We start from the raw sequence: 13,455 nt of genomic DNA on the forward strand, positions 1-13,455 counted from the left end.
ACTTGCCCTTCGTATTGAACTCGGAATAGTAGGCTCTTGTGTGAAAATGGAGCTGGCTATCAATCACTCAGTATCAATGAAAGAAGGGAGACCCTAGGTATCTAAGGAACCTGTGGTAAATATTATTATGAAACAACAATGGTCTCTAGGTAGAAAAGGTAACACAAAATGATAAACAGCATATGCAAATTAAAACAATGATTTTAATATATAATAATCCTCCCATAAATTAAATTCCAAAACCAAGTACTGCAGTGTCCTGTGAACAAAGTGACGTGACTAGCATGAGGCAAGTGCTCAGGCAAAGGTGTAATACGCGTGACAAGAAAGTCCCCATGTGTGAGGATTTGGGCGTATTATATGGTATGGTTTTCAGCTTTACCGTAGAATACACTTGAAAAAAAAGTCTTAGGCCCAGTCAGGCTTTTGTGCACAACCTTAAGTGCAACCCTTGGTAGCAGTTGCTTTGAGCAGTAAAACCTGAACAATGGAACTAGTGTACAGCCGTTAACAGTGCCAAACAAAAAAATAAGAAAGCCATGCAACACGAAAGGAACAGGACACCAATTTATAAAAATAGAATAGATTTGTATGGATTTTTAGAGTCCTACTATGAGCAAAATCCTCTAGAGGGTACCAGACATACAGATTTCTAAAGATTGTATCACTTGTAATTCAATTGCAAACAAGCACTGGTAAATTTAATGTTTCTAAACTTTGAAAAGTTTGTGAAAGTTAGTTTGGGTACTCCAGCCCGGCGTGGGCGATCAAATCCACCAGGGAGAAGGTCGTGGGGACCAATGGGGTAGATTTGAACAACAGTTACCTAGTCACCAGAGAATTGTCTAGTCTAGTTCCACACTTTACAGCACGACTAGCATAGAGATCAATTGAGTGGTCCTGATGCTGAGAATGCAGGAGATGAAATTGCTCAAGGATGCTGTTTGGTCAACTGAGGTACCTTTGCAGTTATTCCTCGGTCCACAGGTCACATGTAATGACTTTGGCCACAGAGGTCAGGGTACCTCAAAGTCCTCTTTGAGACCGTAGAATGCCAGCTGCGGCTGGGATACAGGTCTCTGTGTACAGTGGTCCCTGTGAAATCCTTTAGAGGGGGCTAGTGTCCTTCTTGTGTGACCAATCTGTACTCTAATGACACTCCAGGGTCAGGCAGACTTAGGTGCAACTTTTGGCCATTTTAGATTGGTCTCTTGGGGCATCCAGCAGCAGTCAGGTGATTCCTATGAAGTGGCTACTAACTTGCCAGTTTGGGCTTCTTCAACTTTAATGTCTGGTGCTGTTCCAGGGGGTCAGCCAACTAACCTGTGGAGTCATTACTTTGATCGGAGGCCGACTTTTCCCCAATGCAGGAACCACAGGCTCAATACTAACTTCGCTAGCCCAAGGTGCAGCAGGTGCAATCCAGCAGATGGTGCAGCCTTTCTTTTTTACAATCCAGGGGTCAGCAGGGCAATCCTTGTTCCACTTCTGATGTGATTTGAGGTTCAGGGTGCCAGGGCTACCATATTTATTCTGGGAAAGTGCTCTGAGAGGACAACACTGTCCCTAGCCAATGAGCTACCAGTTTATCTCCCTATCGGTGATAACCTTTTGGCTATGTGTGGCATCTAGCAATCCCAGAGTGCACTATTCTGTCCCCTCTTAGGATGTTGGGACCCTTCCTCAGATGTCAGGAGCTTGGTAGCCCACCCTAGAGGTGTGGCTACCTGAGGGATACACGCAAACGGGGAAACTGGTTTGGGCATTGGTCTTCCATCTCTGTCCCTGTCTCCACCTGTCTACCCAAACAAAAGATATCTCCACTGGAGTGTTATTGCCATTTTCCAATCAGAGGCAGCTTTGCCTTTGATGCTCGTCTTTTTGGCTAGCACCCTAAGTGGCTTCCTGCAAGAGAAAGGTGACACCTCTTCCTGCAGCAGGCTGCTATTTTTTCTAAGCCTTGGAGTCGTTCACACCTGTTCTGTTGGCCAGTTGCATTACTTTAATAGAGACAATAAATTCGACCAGGGTAGCATGTGGGGTTTAATTCCACGATTAATTTGATACCTTACAATACCAAGTTAGGTAGTCCCATTCAGAAGTTAGCGAGGCTGAGGTGCCGACTGGTAGCTCTGTATTTTCTAATGAGACTACAAACTTTTCCACAGTAAAATGACAACTTGAGGTATTTGCCTCTAGGACATATATAAACATACACACCCTACTTAATAACATACAGCTCCCTGCCTTAGGGCTCTATATAGCTTCCTTAGGGGAAACTTACATATAATGTCAAGGGAAATGGTGGCTTTGCCATTAATGGCAATGGCAACGTTGAAGTGGCATTGTGCCAACTGCCCTTCCAGTCTACAGTGTCAGGCTGGGAGTGATTTTGTACTTTGTCACACACAAGGTGGCACAATCAGTACTACAGTCCAGGGTGGACATTCTGCCTTACCTGCCCATGGTACCCTGAGTACAATGTACTAGGGACTTATAAGTAAGTCGGCATAAGGGGAATAGCCAATTCGACATACATTTTGTAAGGGGTTAGAAAACTGGCACTGAGTTATGGTTAGCAGGCCTCTTCGCACTCTCAAAGTCCAAAAACCAGCAGCTAGAAGTCCAAATGGGGCAAAAGTGGGGAGAAACCTACAAAAGCTTGTTTATTTACACCTTGCTTGATGGCTCTTTACCACAATGTAAGAATATCTTATCAAGCTTTGTTTGTTATATGCAGCCCTCCATCAGAGTCTGATGTTTGCGAGATTTGCACATTTTTTAAAGTCTTTTTAGCTTTATAGTTTGTTCATTTTTCGATAGATTTTTTGTGATAGTGTTTTAATCATATAAACCTGCTCATCTCTTGACAAGACCGATATCAATTTTTAAATAAAGTGACCTAATTGAATAATTTAAGTGTTGTGAATATATGTTCATAGTTCTTGGGTTCTGTTGTGGGATAATATATTTCTCATGTATTTATGTATTTATTGAATGTTTTGCTAAAGCAACATACATTCAATATATTGACTGGCATCATTGGAGAACTTAATTGGGCCTCATAAAAATTTAAATTAGGTAGGTACTCATTTAAGAATCAGAAAAATATACCTGCTACAAACAGCAAATTTAAGTACCCTGTATTGTTTGCTTAAAACATGAAGCATAACACAGTATATACATAACATGTATTAGACACATAAGGCCTGTTTCACAAACTTCATTTTTTAGTAGTAAAGGAGAGCAACAGTAGTGCTACTCATATACTATAAAATGCAATTCACAAACCTACAGCTGCACACTTCTGCCTGTCCTGTGGTTTCTGTAGGGAAATCTCCTGCTCATAGAAAGGGCATATACCCATAGAACTAGTAGTAAATGTGGGAGGGACCAAGGGGATTGGTGAGAAGATTGGGAATTATTACTATGAAATGGGAGGCGGTTGGGGACATTTAAGGAGATGTTTAACAGGGACGTGCTAATGGAAAACACACACAAATGTCATTCTCAAACTACACTTCTAAAGTATTGCCGCCTTAAAGGTGTCAAAACAGGTTCAAATGTACTCCAGCTGAACCTTAGAGCAAGTCAAGCATCACACTTGGTCAAACCACTGGTATTGCAACACCCTCTCATAGAAAGTAATGGAAGCCGAGAATTAAAATGACACACTGTAGAAGCTAATGTTCAATATGTTTAATTGGTTCAAAATTAAAAATGATATATATTTATTTTGAAGTGATAAAAAATAATGTACAAAATCTAACATTTCAATGTTTTAAATTAATTAAATACATACCATTTAGCCACATTAAAAAATATTGAATACAAATAAAAATATCAGTGAAGGTGGGTATTTTTTATGTTATTTGTTTACACATTTTATTTATAAATTAAATGTATATATTTACATAATTGTATTTATTAATACACATTTAATTTGACTAGTTCATGTTTTGTAAAAATGTACATTATTATTTCCAGGTTGTTAATACATACTTTAAATTAAGTTGAATTTATATTATACATTACTGTATTTGTATCTCTTGTATTTAGGAGCGTAGAGACATGTAAGTCAACATGTGGGCATAAATCTCCACTCAAAGACTGTGAATAGCACCTAGGTGTAGATGTAAAGAATACACATGAGTTAAAAAATACACATGGATATTTATATTTATCTTTGTGGATCAGGCCCATAGCTTTAACTATTCTGTACAAGATGTAGGTATTGTGGGTGATTTGGTGTGGTGTGAGTCGCAATGCAATGTAAAAAAAATATTTTCTTATTAACTTGCTTGGCGGAAGTGCGGGAGGGCTGTGTTTTCATCTGTTTTTCTCATGGTCCAGATATTTGGGACAATTCACCATTCTGTGGTACAATATTGTTAAGTGAATGCCCTCAGCTGTCTTAGGGATGACTTTGTGAAACATTTGTCATCATCTTTGTTTTCAGAAGATGTTAATAACACACTTTGCTGTTGATTTTTTAATTACTTCAGGGGATGAACATTGGTTAGATCCTAACACATGCAAGGTATCGTACCACCAAGAAGCCACTGGTTAACGTGATCTGACATATACCATATAAAATAAAGCAGAAGGAAAGTGAGTTTAAGATAATTTGCAGAGTTTGAGAATAGAGAGACAGACTAGGCTTTCACATATATGGACATGTGTACTAGTTGGAGTATATAATGCAGAAGAATTTTTTTTAACTGGGTTGCTTTTCATTCTCCGTCTTCAAGCATGACCTCCCTCTATACGTCTTTGTAGAAAGCCTTTTAAATTTTCTTTTCATTAAGTTGGTGATGTTTTTGCAGTCTTAGTATGCAGTACAACAATAATTAAAAAGAAAGAGCAACTAAAATTAAAGAAAGGGTGTAAGGGAATGGGCTATGCTTAAGGCTAGTCTAAGGGTTAGTTTTAGGATTAGAGTAAGGGTTAGGGTAATGGATACTGTTAACATTCACTTAGATTTACAGGTTAGGTTAGTGTTGGCGTCAGATTCATGAAATGTGTAAGTGACAGTGTAATAAGAAGTATTGCATGCTAGGTAGTATGTGGTATCTCCTTGTAAAATGTCAGAAACTAAGTGATGAACCGAAAAAAGGTTATTGTTAGGGTTAAGAAAAGTTAAGCTGTTCGGGGTTAAGTTAAGGGTTAATGCAAATGTAGCAGTAAAAACCTGACTTGTTTTCCTTGCCTGTTTGTTTTTTCCCCTAGACATACAGGCTAGCAGCAACTCTTTCAACGTTTGTACCTACTTAAACGTCTACTTTTTTTGTACTCTTCTTTTTTTTATTTTTTACATATGCACACATCATTGGTTTACAGAAAAATTATTGATGTGCAACTTTCAACATTGCAGGAAAAGCAATCATATTGTCACCCGGTTCATAAATTCCTTTATTCAAGGCTCCAGAGTTTTAATTTAGGGCATACATTTTTCTGTGAATTCAAGTTTAGGTGACTGCTGGTATATAGTAACATTCATTAAGGAAGTCTGGGTGTTTAGTTGGAGTTTGCCTGTTGTGACCCTTGACTTTAGACTCCAATCTTTGACCTTTGGACCCTGGCCTAAGACCCCTCTTTGTGGACCATTTTCAGTAGTGGCTGGTATCGGGTAAAAGAGGTGGGGCAGCATGGGGGAAAAAAACAAAAAAAAGGCTTACCTGCGCATTGCTGCTCTTTCTGCTGACTGCTGTGCAAAGGCTGAGGCTCCCAGACTCCCCTACAGCCAATCTCAGCGTTTCTCTCATGCTGGTACCACCATGAGAGAAGCACTGGTATTGGCCGGTGCGGTGCTGTTTTCCACTCCAATGGGGACTGGGAGTCAGCACCTGCTGTTCTCTCCACCCGGCAGTGCCGCTCAGGGTGGGGAGATGTCAATGCGCATGTTGGTTTGGTCATACTGAGAGAGCCGGCCAAACCGACATGCGCACTGACAGCAGTGCATGCCACTTTTCTCCTTGACTGTAATCTATTAGGCCGCGCCCCCAAGACTCGGCCCGGGAAAGTAAAATAATACGCTAAAAAACCTGTTCATTATCATTGTATTCTTCAATATTTTCTGCTGCTGGGAGAGGGGCGATGCTCTTACGCTATGGCGGAGGAGCCGACGCTGACCGTGTTGTTTACTAAATAGGGTCACAGCTCTTACTTTATGTTTTCATGAAAAATGTGCCCATACGTGTTTTATGTTACACAATAGAAACATGCTTATTTATAATGCTGTTACTAAATGTACAGAGTGCTGTTTGACTCACAGAATGTTTTATTTCTGTGGCTATTATTTTTGTTTTCAGATTATTATTTTAATTTGTCTGACAATGTTTTGTTTGAATCCATTTTGTTTTGGTTTCACATCATTGTTCTGAATTCTCAGACAATGTAATGTTTCATCAATTGTTTTAATTTTCAGTTCATTGTTTGGCTTTGTCAAACAATGTTTTTGTTCTTTTAGTATTGTTTTGTTTTAAGGTCATTGCCAAAATGGCCTACTGGATCTGAAAGAAGTCTTTTATTGTTTTGAAATGCCTCCTTTATTTGGATAAGGTACCTGTTTAATTAATTTGGTTATATAAGTGAAGATGTTTATCTCAAAATCTGCTTATATTAAGGTCACCTATTTAAGGTGTGGACCTGCAGTAGAGGGTTGATGTTGGACCTGGCCCTTTTTCCAGGGGGACTCCAAACTTTCTGCCTTCCTCCACTTATTTGTCTGACCTTCTTTTTGTTGGCTTTAGGACTCTATGCACTATTTCACTGCTAATCAGTGCTAAAGTGCATGTGTTTTTTCCTCTAAACATTGTATGATTGGTTTACACCTGTTTGGCATATTTGATTTTCTTTTACGTCCCTTGGAAAGTGGTATCTCATATATGCATGGCCTGTAAATTAAATGATACTAGTGGGCCAACAGCCTACAGACTAGTGGGCCTACAGCCTTTCAAACCTGTCTCAGGCCTGCCACAGCAGGGCCTGTGTGCACAGTTACTGCCACTTCAACTTGCCATTTGAAGCTACTTGCCAAGCCTTTACCTCCCTTGTTATTACAAATAGGTCACCCCTAAGGTGAGCCCTAGGTAGCTCCATGGGTAGTGTGCTGTGTAAGTAAAAGATAGGGCATGTGCCTTTATGTGAGGGATGTCTTGGTAGTGAAAAACATCCTATTTCATTTTTCACTGCTGTGAGGCCTACTCCTATCATAGGCTAACATTCAGAATTCTAATATATATATTTTTAAGTGGTAATTTCTGATCAGAAAGGGGTGGTGTTGCAATATTTAGTATGTTTATGATAGGGGTGATAAATCTTGCTTACTGGTGCAGTTGGATTTTACATTCCTCTTTTAGAAAGAGGCATTCCTCCATGCTTGTGACCCTTTGTGCTTTGCAGCCTGACTACAATACGTGTCTAGGGCTGAATAACAGCTTCCCTTGGTGCATACTTTCAAGACAGCTACAACACAGGAAGGGCTGGGTGTGACAGAGGTTACATCTGCATTCATCTGCATGCTGATGGTTTTCCTGGGCTGGAAGAGGGAGAGGTTGTTCACACTTTACATTTGTATAGGCTGTGTCGTACCCACACCAAGGGCTGATTTACTCCATAGTGATGTCTGGAGCCAGGGCTGGGTTGAGAGGTATTGTTTAAGACTTCTAAGGGTTCCTTTGAGGTCATCCCTTTATCAAAGACAATTTTGAGTATAAGTACTGCTGCTCTGACCCCATGTATTTAGAAAGTGTGTGGACTTGAAACCAGATGCTGCTGGCTCTACAAAATGCACATTGCCAGAGGACTGCTGTCCTGCCAGGAGGAGGCACAACTTGTACTACTTTGCTTTGCTGTGTTGGCCTGCAGCCTGCTGGGCTGCAGGAGGAATTGCCACTTTGCATCTGGCCTTGTGTGCTGGCGTGGTGCCTGCCTGACTGCTCTTTGTGCCCCCAGTGCTCTGCAGGGGCTGGTTGGCTTGCCCCCTCCCTGTTCTAGTGGGAATGTCGTGGATTTATAAGGATTCCCTTAACCTACCTAGAAACCGGAGGTGGGACTCGTGAGACGGCCAGCCAAACCCTCATGCACAGAGAAGGGAGTGCACTACCACTCCCTCCTGGACCCACCGCCAAGACTCGTCAGAGTCCTGGGGCGGATCCAGGGGATTCAAATTAAACAATAATAAAATGGGTTTAAAACTCATTTTATTATCGATTTATTTGAGGGTTGTGGCAATGAGAGTGGCGCTCCTCCGCCCTAATGGAAGGGGCCCTGCTGGTATGTTAGCAGAATTCCAGATTCCTGTTGAGGAGAAAAAATGGCAGCTACGCTGTGGGTGCAGTCTTTGTTTCCTGTATACTGAATTACACAATAAAGACTTGTCTTAGTCTTACTTGTCGTGGACGTGTCCTTCTACATGACACTGACGACAAGTTGCAGAAGAATGGGGAACCAGCGATTCAGCGAAACTCACATAATTTTTCTTATAGCAAGAAGCAAGCGGAATTCGGCTAAATTCTAAGACTTGAGCAATGTTCCGACTCCCTGGAGTTGTGGTGAGGAATGTAGGCACATTGCAACACTGGGCTTGGGGCACATTGTTAAACTTAAACGCCATTGCTCTACCCTGCACAGTGTTGTCTCATGATGTGCTATACGGTGCACTGTTAGTCATATGACGTGCAAGTCATAGCACAACATGACACCATTTTGAATGGGGGAAAATGGACGATATGCAGCACCATCTTGGTTAATGCTATCTGCACCGTGATCGGATCTCGTTAACTGAATTCAGAAGGGAAAAGAAGGCTTATTCTGAAGCAGCATGCTAATGAAGTGATTTGTTAAACTGAGTTATGACGAGCTATGGACAAGTTTGTTGAAGGCGGTAACAGGATCTATAATACTTTCCTCTAGTCTGACAGTTCATGCATGTTAGGAAGCTGAGTTAATTTGCATTGAACAAGATATATTCATTGTTGAGCCCAATTTATTGTCTGCACAGCTGGAAGCAGTGATCTTGCAGTTGACTAGTGCATTATATTATATGATGGCAAGTATAAACATGACTCAAACTCCAAAGTTCCTCTCTGAGAAAGGAGAGCCTGTGTTGCTTTGGAAGAGATGTAATCAACTATTTGACTTGCATCTTTTGGCAATTTGGGGTGAAAGTTTTTGCAATGAGGAAACAAGCTTTTTTACTGCATAATTTAGTGGTTGATTGAATGAACATTTATTAAAGCCTAAATGAGATTCCACCAGGGAATGTAGAGGGGAGAAGCTGTAAATATATGCAAGATGTCCGTTTTAATGCTTAAAAGACACTTTGGTAGTCCAATTAGTGTGGTGTTTGAAAGGCACAAATATTCATGACAATGCAAGTTAATTTTATTATGTTTTGGAACTCCAAAGAGGTCCACATAAAAAGATACACAATACAAAGTACTCGTTCAAATGCAAAAGACATTTACAGAATTTACCAAAATACAAGATAATCAGCACAACACAGTTAAAAGACCATCAAATAAATATCTAAAAAACCTTTTAAAAAGTTAAAAATATTAAACAGAACATTTCATTGGGGGGATTATATAAAGTGTGTAAGAAGGAGTTGGCAGTAAGAATGTTTAATTTCAAGCATATTTGTCTCAGCCACTTACGCCGAAATGGTCGAAGTACAGGACATATAAAGAGAACGTGTATACAGTCTTAAGTAAACAAATTACAAAAATTACAAATTGCCGAGCAACCATACCACCTAGCCATAAGATTATTTAAGGGCAGCAGATCCTGCCTCAGGAGAAGCCAAAACCTCTGTATGCCGTGAGTTAGGTTCCAGGCGACATAGGGTTGCATATGTTTTAATACGCAAGTATCAGTAAAAGGAGAGACTCCCTTCTTTGCAAGGATGGACTCCCTGTCCAACCTAAAACTGAGATCCCAGGAGGTCTGTTTAAAAAGTAACTTTAACCTGCCGGCAGACAGAGTAAAAAGCGTACTCTCCTCCAATTGTAGAAGGGCTACAGCCCTTCTAAAATTCTTTACAATTTAAGGAGAACTCCCTTAAGGTGCCCAGCAATTCATTCTTCATCAAGTGTCTCAGAGTTCCCACTTCCCCTCTAGCCAGACTGGCTACCCAACGCACTAACCCTGCCTAGCCCTGCACCCAGCTACTACGGATGCCCAATTCAAGTCTCAGGGCTGCCACTGTGCAGGCGGTGTTAGTAGAGGCTATAAACCGTAGGATTTTTCCTTCTGCAACGTGTAAAAAACCCCATTGCCCTAGATCGACTATTTCAATTCCGTACCAGAGGGATGACGGGATTTTCGCCCGAAAGACCTCTAGCAAGTAAGAGAAATGTTTTTTCCCAGTGGCAGAGTATAATGCACTCAAGCTTTTACCCTGAGACAGGGCCTTCCGGGTATTATTATCAATGTGGGCCTTGTCACTTAGGTTATCGGATATTATTTTCCCCAGGAAGACATAAGACTTTACCACCTCCAGCTTATGACCTCCTACTGACCAACCAAAGTTCTCATATTTAGATTTTTTCCTCCCTGAGATACACATAATTTTACTTTTAGCTGCGTTTATCTTCAAGTAGTGGGATTCTGCAAAATGGTGCAGAGCGTGCAGACGATTGTTTAACCCTAATATTCATGAGAGTTCAGGTGAAAACTGAAAAATGTGGAAGTTATGTTGCATCTCTTAAGACCTTAGCACGTACGTGTGAATTCGACATACTCACTGATAAGGGATCAATTAGTGAGGTGTACCAATAGTCAAAAGGTACAAGAAAAACTACTTGTAAGGAATCCGAACCATAAAGAGGCAATAGCTATTATTGAAGAAATGGATAACACCGCAGATTTTAGTCAAGAGATGAGAGTATGCAAGAATAAAGATGGGGGTGTGGTGAATGAACTGTTGAGTGTGGGTGAGTCCAAGGGTGGCAGTGTTGAGGTTGTGCAACACAGTAGAATGATGAACAAAAATGTGAAAGTAAAAATGACGCAGACAGTAGGGTATTCAAATACAAGTATTTTCATTGTGGAAGAGAAAGTCATCTTTCAAATAGTCCTCAATCTTTTGCAAGATTCACTACTTGCAATAAGAGTGGTAAGAAGGGACATTATGAAAGGGTGTGTCACAGTCCAAAATCCCAGAGTGTGAGTTGTATAGATGAGGTTACATATGTTTTGATCATAAGAGATGATGATGGTGTTGACTTTGAGCCTATAAAGATGCCTGAGTGTGAAACTGTGATTGGAGTAAAGAAGGTTATGGTTCTGGCGGATTCTGGCCCACTCTACATTATGGTTGGAGACAAGCATTGGGACACTATTTTTAGAAAGATAATATTCAATTGAATAATATAAATATAAACCCAGTGGGTTACGGTGGCACTAAGGTTGATGTTGAGGGGTACTCTGTCATAAAAATTCAGTTCATGAGGAGAGAAACTGTTATTGAGGTGTATGTTGCTAAGCGTGGAGACAATCCTTTAGGGTGGAGACACCTAGTGATGCGGGTATAAAGCTTAACCCTAATTGTACTGAATGTGTGTTATTGTTGTATGATTTTGATTCAGAGAGTGATTTATTTTTGGAATTTCCCATGGTATTTGTGTCAGAGCTTGGGGTGCTTATGAATTTTGAGCACAACATTGTTTTGAGAAGAACTGCTGTGCCATGTGTTTACAAAGTAAGAATGTTGATGATGGAACCCACCAGGAACGAATTTGAAAAGGCAAGGGGTCTCAGGGTAATCAAGGAAATTGAGGCATCAGGGTGGTTTGCCTCAGTAGTGTTGGTACCTAAAGATAGGGGTAAGAAAAAAAGAATGTGCGAGGACTTGTGTAGGAGAGTAGGGTCTGCTTCCTATGGTTACCCCCACTTTTTGCTGTGTTTCACTGTTTTTTCGACTTTAGTCTGGCTGCGGCCATGCTAATCAGGACCACAGCCTAGCTGTTCTCTCTCTAAATTGATACCATGTACTTTAGGTACATACCAGATTGGTTACTGAGTTACCTTGTAAGCCCCTAGTATATGGTACCTTAGGTACCAAGGGCATAGGTACCCCAGAGGCCTACCAGGGGCTAAAGCATGTATTATGCCACCCCTGGTTAGCCTTCCAAAATGGCACCACAGGTCTGCACTTGCAGCCTGGGTAAGGTGGTGTAAGCACCCCTTACTTAGATAGAGTATACCTATATCTACCCTTTCATATAGACACATATTAACCTATAAGTCACTCCTATGGTAGGCCTTGACAATCCTGAAGGCAGAGTGCTTGGAAATATCTCCTTATAGCTGTTCTATGATATAGCCATACCATATACTCTTAAGTGCAATATAATCCTCACGGTTCAATGCTAACTTTGGTTTGGCTTTATCAAAACATGTTGTGTATGGTGTCAAACGATTTGGAATACTACCCCCCACCCCTCCCCCGCCAGTTCTGGCGGCTGGGGTAGCATTCCACGCTTCTAGAGAGAAAAGACATGTACACACTGGTGTACCCGGTTAAAGTTAAACAGAGCCCCAGCATCACAAAATGGATGCTGCTGCCACAGACACGAGTCTGACCTCCTGGTGCTAGAAGGTGCCAGTACCTCCCCAGACAGGCTTCAGTGTATTGGGACAGGGTGGGTTGCATTCAGTGAATGCTTTTCTGACACTGCTTGGGGCACACAAGGTGCTCCATGCATTTACCAGTTCAAACTGGTTGCTGGGGCACTCAACCGCAGCTCTGGTGCGAAACTGGACAAAGGGGAAGAGGTGTAACCACCCCCTACCCAGGTCCACCCATAGGTGGGACCTTAAGAGTTAGCCCAACCCCTAAACTTAGTATAAGTATAAGAACCCAGTCCCTAGGACTTTAGATTACCCTGGACGAAACTCTGAAGAAGAAATCCTGGACCTTCGACATTTCATTTCGACTGGAAGACTGAAGAATCTCCATGGGTCAAGGAGTCTGTTCAAACAAGCACCAAAGAAGCATCTTTGCAGGTCTGTATTTTCGAGGCTCCCGCCGGATCCCAAAGAATCTGGGACACAGGACACAGACTTCCAGACATCTCTGAAGCTGACACGAGTCCCCAGTAGAGCTGAGACCTGTAGCTGACACGAGAGAAGTGGGACCAGAACTCCTGGACATCGTGCATTTTTGCGACTGCACCTACTTCCCAAAGTTTCAGAAAGTTGTGCAATGAGGTATTTGAAGCCCCTGTCCGAGAACCTTTTGCACCGAAGTACAGAGGCCAGCTCTCCACGAGTGACCCCTTAGTCCCCTTTCTTAAGTTCCTAGTCCTTTAGCTAGTGGGCCCCCAGGAAGGACAATCCTTTGTTTCTTGAGCTTTCCTGGTTGCTCCAGACGTGCTCTGACTCCCCTCCAGACCTTGCTGTTCTGCACCAAAGCCAATCTTGTCATCTTGCGTGGGTTGCTGTTGCCCA

At 41.5% G+C, this 13,455-nt stretch overlaps 1 protein-coding gene across 1 annotated transcript in view; it reads left to right on the forward strand.

Moving 5' to 3' along the window:
* Positions 1-13,455, forward strand: part of PPEF1 (protein phosphatase with EF-hand domain 1) — a 384,922-nt gene that overhangs the window by 239,371 nt on the left and 132,096 nt on the right. The window lies entirely within an intron of this gene.

This window comes from Lissotriton vulgaris, chromosome 8 (genome assembly GCF_964263255.1).
Source record: "Lissotriton vulgaris chromosome 8, aLisVul1.2, whole genome shotgun sequence".
In the NCBI taxonomy this organism is placed as follows: Eukaryota; Metazoa; Chordata; class Amphibia; order Caudata; family Salamandridae; genus Lissotriton; species Lissotriton vulgaris.